Here is a 22209-nt window from a genome sequence, read left to right as displayed (position 1 = left end):
GGTTATTTCCAAGTCTGTGTACCAAATGACACCCTATTCCCTATTTAGTGCACTACTTTTGACCAGCACTCATAGAGCTCTGGTCAAAAGTAGTGTTCTGTATAGGGCAGTGCTTTCCAACCCTGTTCCTGGAGAGATACCGTCCTGTAGGTTTTAACTCCAACCCTGTTCCTGGAGAGTTACCGTCCAGTAGGTTTTAACTCCAACCCTGTTCCTGGAGAGAGACCCTCCAGTAGGTTTTAACTCCAACCCTGTTCCTGGAGAGAGACCGTCCAGTAGGTTTTAACTCCAACCCTGTTCCTGGAGAGCTACCGCCCAGTAGGTTTTAACTCCAACCCTGTTCCTGGAGAGAGACCCTGCTGTAGGTTTTCACTCCAACCCTGTTCCTGGAGAGAGACCCTGCTGTAGGTTTTCACTCCAACCCTGTTCCTGGAGAGAGACCCTGCTGTAGGTTTTCACTCCAACCCTGTTCCTGGAGAGAGACCCTGCTGTAGGTTTTCACTCCAACCCTGTTCCTGGAGAGCTACTGTCCAGTAGGTTTTAACTCCAACCCTGTTCCTGGAGAGAGACCCTCCTGTAGGTTTTCACTCCAACCCTGTTCCTGGAGAGAGACCCTGCTGTAGGTTTTCACTCCAACCCTGTTCCTGGAGAGCTACTGTCCAGTAGGTTTTAACTCCAACCCTGTTCCTGGAGAGAGACCCTCCAGTAGGTTTTAACTCCAACCCTGTTCCTGGAGAGCTACCGCCCAGTAGGTTTTAACTCCAACCCTGTTCCTGGAGAGAGACCCTGCTGTAGGTTTTCACTCCAACCCTGTTCCTGGAGAGAGACCCTGCTGTAGGTTTTCACTCCAACCCTGTTCCTGGAGAGAGACCCTGCTGTAGGTTTTCACTCCAACCCTGTTCCTGGAGAGCTACTGTCCAGTAGGTTTTAACTCCAACCCTGTTCCTGGAGAGAGACCCTCCTGTAGGTTTTCACTCCAACCCTGTTCCTGGAGAGAGACCCTGCTGTAGGTTTTCACTCCAACCCTGTTCCTGGAGAGCTACTGTCCAGTAGGTTTTAACTCCAACCCTGTTCCTGGAGAGAGACCCTGCTGTAGGTTTTCACTCCAACCCTGTTCCTGGAGAGAGACCCTGCTGTAGGTTTTCACTCCAACCCTGTTCCTGGAGAGCTACCGCCCAGTAGGTTTTAACTCCAACCCTGTTCCTGGAGAGAGACCCTGCTGTAGGTTTTCACTCCAACCCTGTTCCTGGAGAGAGACCCTGCTGTAGGTTTTCACTCCAACCCTGTTCCTGGAGAGAGACCCTGCTGTAGGTTTTCACTCCAACCCTGTTCCTGGAGAGCTACTGTCCAGTAGGTTTTAACTCCAACCCTGTTCCTGGAGAGAGACCCTCCTGTAGGTTTTCACTCCAACCCTGTTCCTGGAGAGAGACCCTGCTGTAGGTTTTCACTCCAACCCTGTTCCTGGAGAGCTACTGTCCAGTAGGTTTTAACTCCAACCCTGTTCCTGGAGAGAGACCCTGCTGTAGGTTTTCACTCCAACCCTGTTCCTGGAGAGAGACCCTGCTGTAGGTCTTCACTCCAACCCTGTTCCTGGAGAGAGACCCTGCTGTAGGTTTTCACTCCAACCCTGTTCCTGGAGAGCTACTGTCCAGTAGGTTTTAACTCCAACCCTGTTCCTGGAGAGAGACCCTCCTGTAGGTTTTCACTCCAACCCTGTTCCTGGAGAGCTACTGTCCAGTAGGTTTTAACTCCAACCCTGTTCCTGGAGAGAGACCCTCCTGTAGGTTTTCACTCCAACCCTGTTCCTGGAGAGAGACCCTGCTGTAGGTTTTCACTCCAACCCTGTTCCTGGAGAGCTACCGCCCAGTAGGTTTTAACTCCAACCCTGTTCCTGGAGAGAGACCCTGCTGTAGGTTTTCACTCCAACCCTGTTCCTGGAGAGAGACCCTGCTGTAGGTTTTCACTCCAACCCTGTTCCTGGAGAGAGACCCTGCTGTAGGTTTTCACTCCAACCCTGTTCCTGGAGAGCTACTGTCCAGTAGGTTTTAACTCCAACCCTGTTCCTGGAGAGAGACCCTCCTGTAGGTTTTCACTCCAACCCTGTTCCTGGAGAGAGACCCTGCTGTAGGTTTTCACTCCAACCCTGTTCCTGGAGAGCTACTGTCCAGTAGGTTTTAACTCCAACCCTGTTCCTGGAGAGAGACCCTGCTGTAGGTTTTCACTCCAACCCTGTTCCTGGAGAGAGACCCTGCTGTAGGTCTTCACTCCAACCCTGTTCCTGGAGAGAGACCCTGCTGTAGGTTTTCACTCCAACCCTGTTCCTGGAGAGAGACCCTGCTGTAGGTTTTCACTCCAACCCTGTTCCTGGAGAGCTACTGTCCAGTAGGTTTTAACTCCAACCCTGTTCCTGGAGAGAGACCCTCCTGTAGGTTTTCACTCCAACCCTGTTCCTGGAGAGAGACCCTGCTGTAGGTTTTCACTCCAACCCTGTTCCTGGAGAGCTACTGTCCAGTAGGTTTTAACTCCAACCCTGTTCCTGGAGAGAGACCCTCCTGTAGGTTTTCACTCCAACCCTAATCTAGTGTACCGGATTCTAAGAATTAGCTGGTTGATAAGGTGAATCAGGTTAGTTACAACTGGGGTTGGAGCAAAAACCTACAGCAGGGTATCTCTCCAGGAACAGGGTTGGAGTTAAAACCTACTGGACAGTAGCTCTCCAGGAACAGGGTTGGAGTTAAAACCTACTGGACAGTAGCTCTCCAGGAACAGGGTTGGAGCAAAAACCTACAGCAGGGTATCTCTCCAGGAACAAGGTTGGAGTAAAAACCTACTGGACAGTAGCTCTCCAGGAACAGGGTTGGAGTTAAAACCTACAGGACGGTAGCTCTCCAGGAACAGGGTTGGCGAGCCCTGGTATAGGGAATAGGGTGCTATTTGAGACGCAACCCCAGGTAATCAACGGTGAGGAAACCCTTCCCTTCCTCATGTCTACCATCCTGTTGGTTTTCTCTCTGCCTCATCTCAGAGTGCATCTTGTGTTTGTTCCAAATGGCACCATACTCACTACACATGTAGTGTACTGCTTTCGACCAGCGCTCATAGGGGTTAAAAGTAGTGTTCTATATAGGGAATAGGGTGCCATTTGGGATGCAGCCTTATTGTTTACGAGGAGGGCTCAAGCCTTCCTCCGTCCAATACAGGTGAGGGAATGGAGGACAGACCAGTCAGTGTCGACGCTGTCTGTCTCTGATTTAGTGGAATGAAATGGTCAGTGTTTTTGCATGCAGTTGGGGTGTGTGGGACTACGTGATTAAGAAATGTCTGGTTCACTAGAGGACAAGACCCCCCCCCCCACACACACACACTGGCTGATGTGGAGAGAAGGCTCCACTGTGTTTGCAATGCCACAGTCTCTCTCTTTCTCTCTCTTGTCAGTGTTGCCTGTTTTGTATGGCATGTCAGTGTGACAATTTGTGTGTTCTAAATGTACAGTATTAACAAGCAATATCAGTAGGTCTGCCAGAACAATTATTGTCTGTGTCTGGCCCTGTAGACCCACATACCAAGACAAAGCTTTAAAAAAAAAAAATGGAAAAAAAATCCTTGTGTTTCCTTTGTTCAACTTGGGTTATTTGTGGCATCACTGTTTCTGTGCTCAACACTGATGACCCTATTCCTCACCAGACAGGGGCTATGCGTCTCATTGTTCCTCCCAGCTCGAGGATGTAAACCTGGGATGTGAAGCAACGAGCCTCCTAGCTGTCCCCAGGCCGGTCCCAAAACACCGCAGCCAATCAGCAGGCTCTACCACTACACAACGGATTCAAATGAGACCAAAAAATTGGAAGTCTGAACAACATTTTGGGATCTCTCGTATCACAATCGACTTTCTCCACTACTATTACTTTAATCTGTGCTAAAGACTTTGACAGGGGACATCCTCGGAGTTAGATAACAATCACCTACATTTACAAAACCACAAGTTCCTCCTCTGTGTAGATCAGCTCTCACATCATGGCTTCCTGTTGGAGCAGTCCTCTTGAGGGGTGGAGAGGAAGGAGAAATTCCCAGGTCGTAATTATTCTAAGCAGCGCTCCTCTACCAGGCCAACCCCCCCCATTTATTAGATTTTATGGTTCCTTCCGAGCAGGTATGCAGTCTCTCGTGATCTTTTCTCATTTAATTTGTTGTTTACAAGATGGCTTCTGCGATTCTAACAGCTCGTAAAGCTAGCAGGCAAGACCCAGGGCCCTCTCCTGCCAAAATCACAAGGAGGTGGAGGATTACATATGTGGACGGGGGTAGGGGGGCATGGGGGTGAGAGTTACATCACCAAAAAGCCAATGGCAATTGTGCTGGCCCACTTTCCACGTTCTGTTTATCTGCTAAGCTATCTGTCACTCCAGTTGGAAGGATTTACGTACGGTGCAATGCCAGCAAGAATATTGTGAACCGTCCATAAGATGATTTGTCCGGTGAAGATGCTGTAAATTGTCTTCCATTGGCAGAAGGTGCTGCCCCATTACTACCTCTGATGCATTAGCATCTGGCAAGCAGAGATTAACCAGCATACGTCCCAAATGGCACCCTATTCCCTATATAGTGCACTACTTTAGACCAGAGCCCTATTCCCTATATAGTGCACTACTTTAGACCAGAGCCTGTTCCCTATATAGTACACTACTTTAGACCAGAGCCCTATTCCCTATATAGTGCACTACTTTAGACCAGAGCCCTATTCCCTATATAGTGCTAGAGTGCACTTGTTTTGACAAGGGCCCATATGGCTCTGGTCAAAAGTAGTGCACTATGTAGGGGTTAGATTGCCATTTGGGACGCACACCCATGTCTCTGGCCATCTGCAGTCAACATGATGTCAGGGGTTAAAGGTCAAGAGCAATCTGAGGCATCGGTCTATCACCTTTTCAGCGGATTAGTCACAGACGATGCTACTTAAAATGCTCTCAAGTCCTCAGTCATTCTCTCCTTTAGTATTATCTAGTTATCATGTTATACCAAACTACAGCAACTTATGTAACCCTGTGGGTGATCAGGGTTTTGTGATTTAGAGAGAAAGCTGAAATGTGTGGAGGAGTATTTAGAAACACGACTGAAATGTTGTTGAGTACTTTCTAAAGTCTGTTGGAATAATGCAGTCACTCGAGTACAGACTTAGTCAACTCGGTATTAACTTAGCTATAACTAGGTATTAACTTAGTTATAACTCGCTATAACTAGGTATTAATTTAGTTATAACTCGGTATTAGCTTAGCTATAACTAGGTATTAACTTAGCTATAACTAGGTATTAACTTAGTTATAACTCGCTATAACTAGGTATTAATTTAGTTATAACTCGGTATTAGCTTAGCTATAACTAGGTATTAACTTAGCTATAACTCGCTATTAACTTAGCTATGACTAGGTATTAATTTAGTTATAACTCGGTATTAACTTAGTTATAACTCGGTATTAACTTTTAGACATTAAATGCTGGTGGGTGGGGAGGACATGTCGCCCAACCCAACAGAACTTTGCAATTAGTGTAATGTGTGTGTGTGTGAGGGAGTTGAGTAAACGACTTCAAGCCGGTTTTAATTGTGCTTAACTGCAGTCACTCCCAGAGGCACAGTCTCGTTGGCCTGAACGCAGGAGTCAATGGGATCCAGGTGTGGATACAACACAATGCTTTCAAGGGATACTAATTTACCAAAGGACTGGAGAGACCAACAGGCAGGGATGAGAATGAATATGTGAAAATGGAAGAGTTTTGGGGGGAAAAGCTTGACACAGACTGCATTGTGTCCCTGAACTAATCCCCCAGGAGTGGTTCATTTAAAAATAAGCTTTCAGTGAGCATTGCTGTGTGTCCCAAAAAGCATCCTGTTCCCTACATACTGTAGTGCACTACTTTTGACCAACTGGTGCACTATATAGGGAATATGGTACAATTTGGGACTCAATCCCATGCCATTCCACCTATCCGAAACTACGCAAAGCTGCCCGTCAGATCAGGCTTGAGGGTGTCAGTGGAGAGCTGATGGGGTTTCTGTTCCTGCTGTAAAAAAAATCTTCATCCCTCTCCAGCAGGCACTTCAAGTCACCCGGCTACTTCTAGTGAATCTGAACTGAAACCCAGGAGATTTTACAGGCTTTCCAATGAGGTAGAGACGGATTAACGACAATGTGGTGATTTATGGACAATGTTTGCTTCCAACAATAGAGGCAAACTCTGCAGAGACTCAGTGGACGTCCAAAATGGCACCCTATTCCCTATATAGTGCACTACTTTAAAAGTAGTGCACTATATAGGGAATAGGGTGTAATTTGGGATGCAGGCAGAGTATCTAAAAGGCATTACAGCATTATTCAGACATGGTGGGAGATTATCTGCATGTGATTAACATGCTCAATTACAATATGTTCTGTAGGGCCATTATCCCAGTCTGTACGGTAGCCTAGTAGGGCCATTATCCCAGTCTCTACGGTAGCCTAGTAGGGCCATTATCCCAGTCTCTACGGTAGCCTAGTAGGGCCATTATCCCAGTCTCTATGGTAGCCTAGTAGGGTCATTATCCCAGTCTCTACGGTAGCCTAGTAGGGCCATTATCCCATTCTCTACGATAGCCTAGTAGGGCCATTATCCCAGTCTCTACGATAGCCTAGTAGGGCCATTATCCCAGTCTCTACGGTAGCCTAGTAGGGTCATTATCCCAGTCTCTACGGTAGCCTAGTAGGGTCATTATCCCAGTCTCTACGGTAGCCTAGTAGGGCCATTATCCCAGTCTCTACGGTAGCCTAGTAGGGCCATTATCCCATTATGGCTTTTAGGACCTAAGGGTTCACAGTGATGTTAGGGAGCGGTCGAAATTTACACATTTGTCACCCCGGAGGAAAATGGGGGAGGGTAATGTTTTTTCAATTTCAGTTAGAGGAAGGGTTTATAATTGATTAAATGCCATATTGCTCAGGGTTTGAGAATGAGTTGCTTATTATGTCCCGATGATGCCCCTCATCCCTGATTCTCTGCTGGGCGTTCTATATCAAGTAAGCATAGTTTGGTCTCAATCGAATCATCCATAACCTATATTATAGGTTATACGCAGAGCATAGTCGTAGAAGCACAGGGAAAAGTTATATTTCTAAGAAAATGTACTTCCTTCCTGAGTTTTTTTTCACTGCTGGGATGATGTATATAAAACTAGGCTACACTGCATTACACACTGCAATGGACAGGCTATCATGAGCCCTGGCCTTCCCTGCTCTTACTGATGGAAACCATTTTGTGCTTCCTAACCAATGGCTGTGCTGTGTACACTGGCACTTCAGGAAGCGAGTCAAAGGCTTCTTCCAAAAATATTTTTTTATTTGTCAAAAATATGCAATATCTGTGTGCATGGACTAGGCCTATTGGTATCCTGTTCAGTTTGATGGAGGACTAGGCTACTGGTGTCCTGTTCAGTTTGAGGGAGGACTAGGCCTACTGGTGTCCTGTTCAGTTTGAGGGAGGACTAGGCCTACTGGTGTCCTGTTCAGTTTGAGGGAGGACTAGGCCTACTGGTGTTCTGTTCAGTTTGAGGGAGGACTAGGCCTACTGGTGTCCTGTTCAGTTTGAGGGAGGACTAGGCCTACTGGTGTCCTGTTCAGTTTGAGGGAGGACTAGGCCTACTGGTGTCCTGTTCAGTTTGAGGGAGGACTAGGCCTACTGGTGTCCTGTTCAGTTTGAGGGAGGACTAGGCCTACTTGTGTCCTGTTCAGTTTGATGGAGGACTAAGTCTACTGGTGTCCTGTTCAGTTTGAGGGAGGACTAGGCCTACTGGTGTCCTGTTCAGTTTGATGGAGGACTAAGTCTACTGGTGTCCTGTTCAGTTTGAGGAAGAGCTTGAAGATGAGAAGGAGGACCAGAGGTAAGCTTGCTACTCCTATAATTGATTTGAATAAAAACAATATTTTGTTGCCCATAATGAAGATATTTATCAGAGTTATTGACCTCATAAGCCATTATTCTAGTAATTTACATAACTTACATTACTATGATGCGGATGCCGTGGAGGTGGACATGGGTGCTGAAAGTAGACTAATTTGAGAAGCCTAATTCATTTAAACAGTCTTCATTTTACTTTGACTTGAGGCTACTAACAACAGGAGGGCTTTGTGTTGGAGCCTATTTCTTCCCTTTCAAGAAATAAAAGAGGTAGGCCTACCTGTTTGACAGACAAATTATAGTCTTCTATCCATAGATTTTTCTCAACCAATTCCAACATGCACTCCTTAAATATCTCAGTGTCAGTGGGCTTGGTGTGTTATGTTAAAACCATGGCTCGAATTGAAGGGGTATGTGAGGGTATTGATGCTTAAAGCATAGTCCTACCCCTTGTTAGCTTAAGATTTAGGAAAAATGTAATGGACTTGATTATATAAAACAGTCTATGACGACGCTTAAGTCTGCAATGTTTTATGCAACAACAACAGAAAAGCTGTAAACAATTCCGGGGGAAAGACGTGACTCCGATGCATATGGGATATCTTTGGTCTGTCTCTATGACATTCAGAGGCTGCGCTACAAGTTTGAAATTTTAATGCCACATGCATAACAGGCTATTAAACAACATACTAAGTCTAAATGAATCAGGAGCTGGCCAGGTAGCCGTACCTAGACTGTATTATTAGTGGTATTTCTCGGCTATAGCCTGCCATTTAAGAAATACATAGTGAAGCATTGTGACACGCTACAGGCTGGCAAGGAGCGCTCAGCACTTCAATAACAACACTTCAACTAGCATTACAACAACAACACTTCAACTAGCATTTCAACAACAACACTTCAACTAGCATTTCAACAAGAGAGAGAGAGAGAGAGAGAGGGGGGAGTATACCAGCATTTCCCAAAACTCAGTTCACGCGATCCCAATGTATGCATGTTTTGGTTTAATGCCCTAGCACTACACAGCTGATTCAAATAATCAACTAATCATCCAGCTTTGATAATTTGAATCAGCTGTGTAGTAGGGACCCCTTGGGATCCCGAGAACTCAGTTTGGGAAATGCTGGTATACTCCCCTCTCTCTTTCTCTTTCTACCTTGCTCTCTCCCTTTACTCTATCCCCCTCCATTTCTGTCTCTCTCCCTCCCCCTCTTTCTCTCTCTCCCTCCCCCTCTATTTTTGTCTCTCTCTTTCCCTCCCCCTCGCTTTCTCTCTCTCTCCACAGCTTGTCTCATTTTTCATGATTATCACGGAGCATCACACACTCCCCCACAGAGAGCAACTGGAGACGGCCCATGGGTGTGTGTATGTATGAGAGTGTGTGTGTGTGTGCGTGTATGTGAGGGGGCGAAAGAGGAGGGGGCTGGCGCTCTGCAGTGTTCTGAAACTCCTCACTGTCAAATCAGGATTCGACACAACCGACCAGCAGAAGACTCTCAGTCTTTGACTCTCTCATGCTGTAATTACCCAGGCTCCTATGCTGTCCGTTCTGATTCCATCACCTGGACTCCACCCATCAGATCACACGCTGTAATTACCCAGGCTCCCATGCTGTCTGTTCTGATTCCATCACCTGGACTCCACCCATCAGATCACACGCTGGAATTACCCAGGCTCCCATGCTGTCTGTTCTGATTCCATCACCTGGACTCCACCCATCAGATCACACGCTGTAATTACCCAGGCTCCCATGCTGTCTGTTCTGATTCCATCACCTGGACTCCACCCATCAGATCACACGCTGTAATTACCCAGGCTCCCATGCTGTCTGTTCTGATTCCATCACCTGGACTCCACCCATCAGATCACACGCTGTAAATACCCAGGCTCCCATGCTGTACTATGGCTTCGCCTGTCTACCGGAAGTTGATGCTTTTTCTATGCAACCTCTTGCTAGCTTGTTAGCGGACAAAAGTACTAGCTAGACTTCGAGTGTGTTCATAAATTCAATCTGGAGTGCCAGAGTGCGCTCTGGGCATTCATAAATTCAATCTGGAGTGCCAGAGTGCGCTCTGGGCATTCATAAATTCAATCTGGAGTGCCAGAGTGCGCTCTGGGCATTCATAAATTCAATCTGGAGTGCCAGAGTGCGCTCTGGGCATTCATAAATTCAATCTGGAGTGCCAGAGTGCACTCTGGGCATTCATAAATTCAGGTCGTTGTCAGATTGTCTGTTTGTAAATTCTGAGAGTTTTGCTCTCGGAGCGTTCAGAGTGCACACTGGACACTCTGAGGAATAAGGTGGATCCAAGCGTTCTGACCTCACAACGTCAGTCAAGCACCCAAGCTAACTGGGCTAACATTGGCTAACTTGCTAGCTACTTCCAGACACAAATGGAAAGAACAGCTCACTCTGACCATTTGACTTGCCCTAGCAGAGCTGGTTAGGCTGTTTTCATGTTATCCAGAGCGTTGGTGACTGTAACTGTGCTGCGGGCAACAATTGCATTACGCTTTTTTACCGGCGTTTACCGACACTGCCCACATTCTACGGGTGTTGAGCGTTCGTAAAGTCATCAGTTATTCGTCTGACTGTGCACAGAAATCGGAGTAGATAGCCAAAGCGAATTTACGAACACACCCAAACCACTATACCACTTAGCTAAGCTATGAACGACGTGAATAATCAAGTCAATAAACGTTGGGTAGTTAGTTAAATAGCATAAAGTAAATATACTGGTAAGTTTGACGTATTAGTAGCCAACTAACGTTACAGTAGGTAGTTAGCATACCCGGTACATACTGCTGTAATGATATGCTAAGCGGTTCGTAAGGATAGAGTAGCTAACAAATTGTCAGCCAACATAACGTGTAACGCAACTTATTTGAAAAGTCCTTACTTTATTACATTGCTCAACATTTTCTTAACATTTGTCATAATTAGTTAAAGCAACGAATTTGTGAAGAATTGCATTTTCGGGCCCTAAAAGCACGGAAATAGTGTCCATTGCTTGTATATACAGTGGGGAGAACAAGTATTTGATACACTGCCGATTTTGAAGGTTTTCCTACTTACAAAGCATGTAGAGGTCTGTAATTTTTATCATAGGTACACTTCAACTGTGAGAGACGGAATCTAAAACAAAAATCCAGAAAATCACATTGTATGATTTTTAAGTAATTAATTTGCATTTTATTGCATGACATAAGTATTTGATACATCAGAAAAGCAGAACTTAATATTTGGTACAGAAACCTTTGTTTGCAATTACAAAGATCATACGTTTCCTGTAGTTATTGACCAGGTTTGCACACACTGCAGCAGGGATTTTGGCCCACTCCTCCATACATACCTTCTCCAGATCCTTCAGGTTTCGGGGCTGTCGGTGGGCAATACGGACGTTCAGCTCCCTCCAAAGATTTTCTATTGGGTTCAGGTCTGGAGACTGGCTAGGCCACTCCAGGACCTTGAGATGCTTCTTACGGAGCCACTCCTTAGTTGCCCTGGCTGTGTGTTTCGGGTCGTTGTCATGCTGGAAGATCCAGCCACGACCCATCTTCAATGCTCTTACTGAGGGAAGGAGGTTTTTGGCCAAGATCTCGCGATACATGGCCCCATCCATCCTCCCCTCAATACGGTGCAGTCGTCCTGTCCCCTTTGCAGAAAAGCATCCCCAAAGAATTATGTTTCCACCTCCATGCTTCACGGTTGGGAGGGTGTTCTTGGGGTTGTACTCAACCTTCTTCTTCCTCCAAACACGGCGAGTGGAGTTTAGACCAAAAAGCTCTATTTTTGTCTCATCAGACCACATGACCTTCTCCCATTCCTCCTCTGGATCATCCAGATGGTCATTGGCAAACTTCAGACGGGCCTGGACATGCGCTGGCTTGAGCAGGGGGACCTTGCGTGCGCTGCAGGATTTCAATCCATGACAGCGTAGTGTGTTACTAATGGTTTTCTTTGAGACTGTGGTCCCAGCTCTCTTCAGGTCATTGACCAGGTCCTGCCGTGTAGTTCTGGGCTGATCCCTCACCTTCCTTATGATCATTGATGCCCCACGAGGTGAGATCTTGCATGGAGCCCCAGACCGAGGGTGATTGACCGTCATCTTGAACATCTTCCATTTTCTAATAATTGCGCCAACAGTTGTTGCCTTCTCACCAAGCTGCTTGCCTATTGTCCTGTAGCCCATCCCAGCCTTGTGCAGGTCTACAATTTTATCCCTGATGTCCTTACACAGCTCTCTGGTCTTGGCCATTGTGGAGAGATTGGAGTCTGTTTGATTGAGTGTGTGTACAGGTGTCTTTTATACAGGTAACAAGTTCAAACAGGTGCAGTTAATACAGGTAATGAGTGGAGAACAGGAGGGCTTCTAAAAGAAAAACTAACAGGTCTGTGAGAGCCGGAATTCTTACTGGTTGGTAGGTTATCAAATACTTATGTCACGCAATAAAATGCAATTTAATTACTTAAAAATCATACAATGTGATTTCCTGGATTTTTGTTTTAGATTCCGTCTCTCACAGTTGAAGTGTACCTATGATAAAAATTACAGACGTCTACATGCTTTGGAAGTAGGAAAACCTTCAAAATCGGCAGTGTATCAAATACTTGTTCTCCCCACTGTATATATATTGTATACTTTTGTATTTTAGCGAATGTTGTACGACATCCGGGTACTTTTGACATACTATCTATATCCATACTATGACTAAGAAGCGTACTACATACTCAATTTACGTCACAAATAGTATGGTTAGTGCGGTTCGAATGAGTATTCAAACACAGCTAGGGTCTTTGTCCCAAATGGCACCCTATTCCCTATTTAGTGGACTATTTCGACCAGAAGCCTATTGGGCCCTGGTCAAACACAGTGCACTATTTAGGGAATAGGGTGCCATTTGGGAAACATGCCCTTCTTTAGATGCTACAGTAGGATGTGAAGAAGGGAGGGAGACAGATCTTCTTTAGATGCTACAGTAGGATGTGAAGAAGGGAGGGAGACAGATCTTCTTTAGATGCTACAGTAGGATGTGAAGAAGGGAGGGAGACAGTTCTTCTTTAGATGCTACAGTAGGATGTGAAGAAGGGAGGGAGACAGATCTTCTTTAGATGCTACAGTAGGATGCGAAGAAGGGAGGGAGACAGTTCTTCTTTAGATGCTACAGTAGGATGTGAAGAAGGGAGGGAGACAGTTCTTCTTTAGATGCTACAGTAGGGTGTGAAGAAGGGAGGGAGACAGTTCTTCTTTAGATGCTACAGTTGCTGTATGAGTCAGCCTGCACTGGGAGCAGGGAGAGTATTTGAGTCTCAAATTGCACCCTATTCCCTATGTAGTGCACTACTTTTGACCAGAGCCCTATCAAAAGCATTGCACTGTATAGGGAATAGGATGGCATTTGTGATACACCCTGAGAATCTATCTCCTCCATAGCCTGAGGGACAGTTCATTTAATTTCCACCTGAGTAGAGTCTCTAATGCGGCAGTTTAGATAACCATGCCGTCGCTGAGCTGATGAACACACCACCACTAAGACCGAAACGCTGTCAGATTAGAGGGAGGTTGGGAGCTTTTCTGTGAGTGTTTGTGAAGCAGGTATGTTTGTGAAGCAGGTGTGTTTGTGAAGCAGGTGTGTTTGTGAAGCAGGTGTGTTTGTGAAGCAGGTGTGTTTGTGAAGCAGGTGTGTTTTGTGAAGCAGGTGTGTTTTGTGAAGCAGGTGTGTTTGTGAAGCAGGTGTGTTTGTGAAGCAGGTGTGTTTTGTGAAGCAGGTGTGTTTTGTGAAGCAGGTGTGTTTGTGAAGCGGGTGTGTTTGTGAAGCAGGTGTGTTTTGTGAAGCAGGTGTGTTTGTGAAGCAGGTGTGTTTGGCGTTTATACTTTATGGGTGTTTTTCTTTCTGTGCTTGTTTATGTTAGAGAAGATTGACTACGACTTTGTCTATATCTGTGTATATTGGGTCGGTTTATAGTGTTTGTGTGTGTGTTTGGCCAGTTGGTGCAGTATGAAGGTGGCTTGTTTACCATGAGTCTAAGCGTTCCAGTCACGAAGAAGCTGTTCTGGTGTTGTGCGGTGTGTGTTGTGAGGAGAAGAGAGATGAAGTGATCGCCTCCGTTATTCAAACAGAATATTCTAACCCCATCAACCAGGCCCCCCCTCTTCCTCTCCCCATACCACCACTGTCTGTCCTCCCCTCCCCAACCCAGTCTGTCCTTCCCTCCCCACCACTGTCTGTCCTCCCCTCCCCTCCCCAGTCTGTCCTTCCCACCCCAGCCCTGTATGTCCTCCCCTCCAGCCCTCATCCCCTGCACCCTTCTCCTTGAATTATTATGACATGTAAACACCTTACATTATTAGGACATGTAAACACCTTAAATGATTTCGACATGTAAACACCTTAATAAGGCGTTCCAGCGGTCAGCTGAGCAAGCCTCCCCATTTAGCTGTCAGTGATTTCTGACTGTACGCGTCTTAGAAGTCGTTTTCAAATGTCCGAACTCAGAGTCAAATATGCTTCCCAAAAATAACATGGTAGCAGTGGTAGAAAGTTTATTTTGATTGGCGATTTCCTGCATTTATCAGAGTGGCATCAGGAAACCTAATTTCAGATGTGTCCATGTAAATAGGATTATTACGGGAAATCGTTCTTCGTGCAAAGCATGTAAACGTTTTAATCTAACTATTATATTAATCTGACTATCCACAATAACCGCATTATTGTGGACATGTAACCATACTTACTAATTATTCTCCCTCTAAAGCAATGTTCCCTCTAAACCTCTTCCAGGACCGCTGCGCAGAAAAAACGCCAGGCGGGTCAGAGACAAAGCGTTTGAACTTCATTGAGTTCGCACTATATAGATCGAAAAATCATTATTTCAACCCCTTTTCAATGCAACAACCAAAACAAATCTAACATTGCAAGATTGAGTCTGTGATATTGTTGTGGGCAGAACCAGAGCGCAACGAGTAGAATTCTACTGGCGCGGGTAACCTAACGAGCTGTCTTTCAATCACCCGCGAGTGAATGCGCTTTTCAGATCAGTTCAGAGCGCAGAGCCGCGCGTTTGCACATTTTGTTGATATTCATTGCTAGTTAGCGAGTTATTAGCCCAGTTATAGATAAATATAGGTCAGCAATGGGGAGTTACTGCTTCTTACAAGAGAACAAAACGTGTAGGCTACATTTTCAAGCTGTGTTTTGAAAAGCCAGTCAGGTAAAAAGCTTTGGCCTTAAAGGGGCAGTGTTGTATTTTGAGACCAGCTTGAATATGCAAAGAAGCCAACAGGCAGAGGAGTATCCGACATTGTCCAATTCTCTGTATAGTAATAATAATCCTGCACAATGCAATTTACAATCCCCTATTTGGCCCATGGTGTTACAGACCAAGTAAAATTAATTAATGGCAAGTCCTTTACAATGTAAAAAACGTTTTTTTTAAAAGTGCCATGCAATGTAGGCCTGCATTGAACACCACATATAGGTTACTGTAGGCTATATCATAGAAATTAAAAGCTATTTTCATGTGAAAATGTTATGGGATTTGCTCCATTGGTTTTGTTGGTAGGCCTACATTATGCTCCAATAGCCAGTTTTAGTCCACCAAAATGCTGCCGCACAGCACGCAGCCACATAATGACATTGTCAATAATAACCCACATTCACTCTTTCCTCACTGCTTGTGATTAAATAGTTGTCTGATTTTTTGAAAAAAGCATACTGTATGTAAGCATATCTCTCTCTCACGCTCTCGCGCGCTCTCTCTTTCTTCAGTGAAGTTGCCTTCTGCAAGACATGGCCAGTTGCATTCAGACATGCCCTAGCTAGCTAACGTTGTTCTCTGTTAGTGATCCCCAATTGGTGACTGCACTGAAGACCCTCCCAGGACCTGACCCTGTTTCATAATGGATGATACAGTATGTTAACTCACAGAAATAGAGCCTGACTTACGCATGCATAAACACCGACACACATTCCAAAGGTCAGAAAGTCATCCCTGCCCGGGCACCATACATCAATAATAAATGTCATTATTTCAGTAGCCATTATGACACAACTATTTTAACATGGGGACTTAGGGCCAAAATGTGAAGTAAGATCGTCATTAAAAACAGCAGTTGCAAAAAATATATATATATATATTGCATTGCTTGTAACAAATGACTTAAATGGCTCTCAAAGGCCTTGAGTTAAGCAGTCCTGACAGATTTTACCCCCATCATGATCGTCTAATGTGCAACGGGGAGAATGGCTGAGGCCAAATGGAATGTTTAATGCCGAAGCTAAAATCATGCTCAAATCAAGTAGTGCACTATATAGGGAATAGGGCTCTGGTCTAAAGTAGTGCACTATATAGGGAATAGGGTGGCATTAGGGACCTACCCCCAGTCTTACTACAGACCCTCTGTAACAGATCAATAACCTAATTGATCTGCCGGCATGATCCATATGGAACTGGGATCCGTCTGAGTTATATTATATTTTTATGATCCTTCTTATTGTGTGTAAGAGGTCTGACTATTCATATATCTAATGTATATATCTGATTATTCTAAAATATCGAAGGGCTTTAGGGATTTTCCAAGCTCGGTACTTTGAGGAGAGCGTCCTGGAGATATAATGTGCCTGTAAGTGATGAGATCATAAAAAGAGAAACATCCACAGGGGATATCAGGCCCACAGCCCTCTTTAGACCACAGGGGATATCAGGCCCACAGCCCTCTTTAGACCACAGGGGATATCAGGCCCACAGCCCTCTTTAGACCACAGGGGATATCGGGCCCACAGCCCTCTTTAGACCACAGGGGATATCAGGCCCACAGCCCTCTTTAGACCACAGTGGATATCGGACCGACAACCCTCTTTAGACCACAGGGGATATCTGGCCCACAGCCCTCTTTAGACCACAGGGGATATCGGGCCCACAGCCCTCTTTAGACCACAGGGGATTTCGGACCGACAACCCTCTTTAGACGTCTATGAACATTTTATTATGGACTCAAACCTGTCCCATTTAAATCTCTGATGCTGGCCATTCAAAAAGCCTGCCAAAGGGTGCATCCTAAATATTCCCTACGTAGTCCACTACTTTTGGGATGGAGCCTAATGCAGTGGCTGAAATAAAGTAATGTTACTTAGTAGAGAAGTAACAGCTGACCCTGCATGAGGGCACAAACAAGCTAGCCAAAGTTGGTTTGGGTTCAGTTTGACAACTGATGCAAGGCTGAGGAGAGAGAGAGAGATGTTATAGTGCCATTCGGGAAGTATTCAGACCTCTTGACATTTTACACATTTTATGTTACAACCTTATTCTAAAATTGATTAAATATTTGTTTCCCCTCATCAATCTACACACAATACCCCACAATGACAAAGCAACAACAGGTTTTTAGACATTTTTGCAACAAAAAAAAAGAAATTAAATATCACATTTTACTATTCAGACTCTTTAGTCAGTACTTTGTTGAAGCACCTTTGGCAGAGATTACAGCCTTGAGTCTTCTTGGGTATGACAATACAAGCTTGGCACCTGTATTTGGGGAGTTTCTCCCATTCTTCTCTGCAGAACCTCTCAAGCTCTGACAGGTTGGATGGGGAGCGTTGCTGCACAGCTATTTTCAGGTCTCTCCAGAGATGTTCGATCAGGTTCAAGGCCGGGCACTGGCTGGGTCACTCAAGGACATTCACAGACTTGTCCCGAAGCCACTCCTGCATTATCTTGGCTGTGTGCATTATCTCGCCCCAGTCAATTCCTGAGTGCTCTGGTGCAGGTTTTCATCAAGGATCTCTCTGTACTTTGCTCTGTTCATGTTTCCCTCGATACTGACTAGTCTTCCAGTCCCTGCCGCTGAAAAACATCCCCACAGGATATTGCTGCCACCACCATGCTTCACCGTAGGGATGGTGCCAGGTTTCCTCCAGATGTGACGCTTGGTTTCTCAAATGACTGCCTCGCCTGGTTCACCAACTACTTCGCAGATAGAGTTCAGTGTGTAAAATCGGAGGGCCTGTTGTCCGGACCTCTGGCAGTCTCTATGGGGGTACCACAGGGTTCAATTCTCGGGCCGACTCTTTACTCTGTATATATCAACGATGTTGCTCTTGCTGCGGGTGATTCCCTGGTCCACCTCTACGCAGACGACACCATTCTGTATACATCTGGCCCTTCTTTGGACACTGAGTTAACTAACCTCCAGACGAGCTTCAACGTCATACAACACTCCTTCCGTGGCCTTGAACTGCTCTTAGACGCTAGCAAAACAAAATGCATGCTTTTGAACCGTTCGCTGCCCGCACCCTGGACGGTTCTGACCTAGAATACGTGGACAACTACCTAGGTGTCTGGCTAGACTGTAAACTCTCCTTCCAGACTCATATCAAACATCTCCAATCCAAAATAAAATCTAGAATCGGCTTTCTATTTCGCAACAAAGCCTACAAAATAGCTTCCAATACTCTATACTCTACTCAGCAAATTGGATGCAGTCTATCACAGTGCCATCCGTTTTGTTACCAAAGCACCTTATACCATCCACCACTGCGACCTGTATGCTCTAGTCGGCTGGCCCTCGCTACATATTCGTCACCAGACTCACTGGCCCCAGGTCATCTACAAGTCTATGCTAAGTAAAGCTCCGCCCTATCTTAGCTCACTGGTCACGATAACAACACCCACCCGTAGCACGCGCTCCAGCAGGTATATCTCACTGGTCATCCCCAAAGCCAACACCTCCTTTGGCTGCCTTTCTTTCCAGTTCTCTGCTGCCAGTGACTGGAACGAATTGCAAAAATCGCTGAAGCTGGAGACTTACATTTCCCTCACTAACTTTAAACTTCATATTGTTTTATTTACTTTGCTGCTCTTTTGCACACCAGTATCACTACTTACACACCATCATCTGCTCATCATCATCTGCTCATCTATCACTTCAGTGTTAATCTGCTAAATTGTAATTACTTTGCTACTATGGCCTATTTATTGCCATACCTCCTCATGCCATTTGCACACACTGTAGATAGACTTTCTTTTTTTCTATTGTTGACTGTACGCTTGTTTACTCCATGTGTAACTCTGTGTTGTTGTTTGTGTCACACTGCTTTGCTTTATCTTGGCCAGGTCGCAGTTGTAAATGAGAACTTGTTCTCAACTAGCCTACCTGGTTAAATAAAGGTGAAATAAAAAATTCAGGCCAAAGAGTTCAATCTTGGGTTCATCAGACCAGATCTTGTTTCTCATGGTCTGAGAGTCTTTAGGTACCTTTTGGCAAACTCCAAGCAGGCTGTCATGTGCTTTTTACTGAAGAATGGCTTCTCAGTCAGGCCGGACAGCCAGTCCTCAGAAGTGTTGGTACACTTCTCAGATCTGTGCCTCGACACAATCCTGTCTCTACCATAAAGGCCTGATTGGTGGAGTGCTGCAGAGATAGTTGTCATTCTGGAAGGTTCTCCCATCTCCACAGAGGAACTCTGGAGCTCTGTTTGCGTGACCATCGGGTTCTTGGTCACCTCCCTGACCAAGGCCTTTCTCCCCCGATTGCTCAGTTAGGCCGGACAGCCAGCTATCGGAAGTGTTGGTACCCTTCTCAGATCTGTGCCTCGACACAATCCTGTCTCTGAGCTCTACGGACCATTCCTTTGACCTCATGTCTTGGTTTTTGCTCTGACATGCACTGTCAACTATGGGACCTTATATAGACAGGTGTGTGCCTTTCCAAATCATGTCCAATCAATTGATTGTACCACAGGTGGACTCCAGTCAAGTTGTAGAAACATCTCAAGGATGATCAATGGAAACAGGATGCACCTGAGCTCAATTTCGAGTCTCATAGCAAAGAGTCTGAATACTTATGTAAATAAAGTATCTGTTTTTTTAATTTTATATATTTGCAAACATTTCTAAAAGCCTGTTTTCTCATTGTCATTATGGGATGTTGTATGTAGATTGATGAGGGGAAAAAATTATTGTATACATTTTAGAACAAGGCTGTAACATAACACAATGTGGAAAAAGTCAAGGGGTCTGAATACTTTCCGAATGCACTGTATGTGGAGGAAGAGGGAGAGAGAAGATAGGTTATTTGAAGAGAGAGAGAGAGAAGAGATGTTATTTTGAGGGAGAGAGAGATGGATGATATGTGAAGGGAGAGAGAGAGAAGGGATGATATGTGAAGGCAGAGAGAGAAGGGATGATATGTGAAGGGAGAGAGAGAAGGGATGTTATTTGGAGGGAGAGAGAGAAGGGATGGTATTTGGAGGGAGAGAGAGAAGGGATGGTATTTGGAGGGAGAGAGAGAAGGGATGGTATTTGGAGGGAGAGAGAGAGAAGGGATGGTATTTGGAGGGAGAGAGAGAAGGGATGGTATGTGAAGGGAGAGAGAGAAGGGATGGTATGTGAAGGGAGAGAGAGAAGGGATGGTATGTGAAGGGAGAGAGAGAAGGGATGGTATTTGGAGGGAGAGAGAAGGGATGGTATGTGAAGGGAGAGAGAGAAGGGATGGTATGTGGAGGGAGAGGGAAGATAAGAGGATTTAACTGTCTGTTGAAGCTGAGAACAGTCTGCAGTGAGAAGGTTGTTTTAACTGGGAAATAAATTGGAGTCAGTTTATGTCTAGTCATGACAGGAAGAAAACACAGTTTATGTCTAGTCATGACAGGAAGAAAACACAGTTTATGTCTAGTCATGACAGGAAGAAAACACAGTTGATGAAATGAGTTAAGCTTGAATAAGTAGAACAATTGACATTTGAAACTATTTTAGAAACAACATAATCATTGGCCTTAAGATCACAGAGATATAACAACAATGAGAACAACAGGTTCTACAGCTGCACCGTCGAGAGCATCCTGGCTGGTTGCATCACTGCCTGGTATGGCAACTGCTCGGCCTCCGACCGCAAGGCACTACAGAGGGTAGTGCGTTCGGCCCAGTACATCACTGGGGACTAGCTTCCTGCCATCCAGGACCTCTATACCAGGCGGTGTCAGAGGAAGGCCCTAAAAGTTGTCAAAGACACCAGCCACCCTAGTTATAGACTGTTCTCTCTGCTACCGCACGGCAAGCGGTACTGGAGTGCCAAGTCTAGGTCCAAGAGGCTTCTAAACAGCTTCTACCCCCAAGCCATAAGACTCCTGAACATCTAATCAAATGGCTACCCAGACCCCTCTTTTACGCTGCTGCTAGTCTCTGTTTATTATCTATGCATAGTCACTTGGCAACTCTACCTACAGTGGGGAGAACAAGTATTTGATACACTGCCGATTTTGCAGGTTTTCCTACTTACAAAGCATGTAGAGGTCTGTAATTTTTATCATAGGTACACTTCAACTATGAGAGACGGAATCTAAAACAAAAATCCAGAAAATCACATTGTATGATTTTTAAGTAATTAATTTGCATTTTATTGCATGACATAAGTATTTGATACATCAGAAAAGCAGAACTTAATATTTGGTACAGAAACCTTTGTTTGCAATTACAGAGATCATACGTTTCCTGTAGGTCTTGACTAGGTTTGCACACACTGCAGCAGGGATTTTGGCCCACTCCTCCCTACAGATCTTCTCCAGATCCTTCAGGTTTCGGGGCTGTCGCTGGGCAATACGGACTTTCAGCTCCCTCCAAAGATTTTCTATTGGGTTCAGGTCTGGAGACTGGCTAGGCCACTCCAGGACCTTGAGATGCTTCTTACGGAGCCACTCCTTAGTTGCCATGGCTGTGTGCTTCGTGTCGTTGTCATGCTGGAAGACCCAGCCACGACCCATCTTCAATGCTCTTACTGAGGGAAGGAGGTTGTTGGCCAAGATCTCGCGATACATGGCCCCATCCATCCTCCCCTCAATACGGTGCAGTCGTCCTGTCCCCTTTGCAGAAAAGCATCCCCAAAGAATGATGTTTCCACCTCCATGCTTCACGGTTGGGATGGTGTTCTTGGGGTTGTACTCATACTTCTTCTTCCTCCAAACACGGCGAGTGGAGTTAGACCAAAAAGCTCTATTTTTGTCTCATCAGACCACATGACCTTCTCCCATTCCTCCTCTGGATCATCCAGATGGTCATTGGCAAACTTCAGACAGGCCTGGACATGCACTGGCTTAAGCAGGGGGACCTTGCGTGCGCTGCAGGATTTTAATCCATGACGGCGTAGTGTGTTACTAATGGTTTTCTTTGAGACTGTGGTCCCAGCTCTCTTCAGGTCATTGACCAGGTCCTGCCGTGTAGTTCTGGGCTGATCCCTCACCTTCCTCATGATCATTGATGCCCCACGAGGTGAAATCTTGCATGGAGCCCCA

This window comes from Salvelinus alpinus, chromosome 29 (genome assembly GCF_045679555.1).
Source record: "Salvelinus alpinus chromosome 29, SLU_Salpinus.1, whole genome shotgun sequence".
NCBI lineage: Eukaryota > Metazoa > Chordata > Actinopteri > Salmoniformes > Salmonidae > Salvelinus > Salvelinus alpinus.
This window is presented reverse-complemented; position numbering follows the sequence as displayed.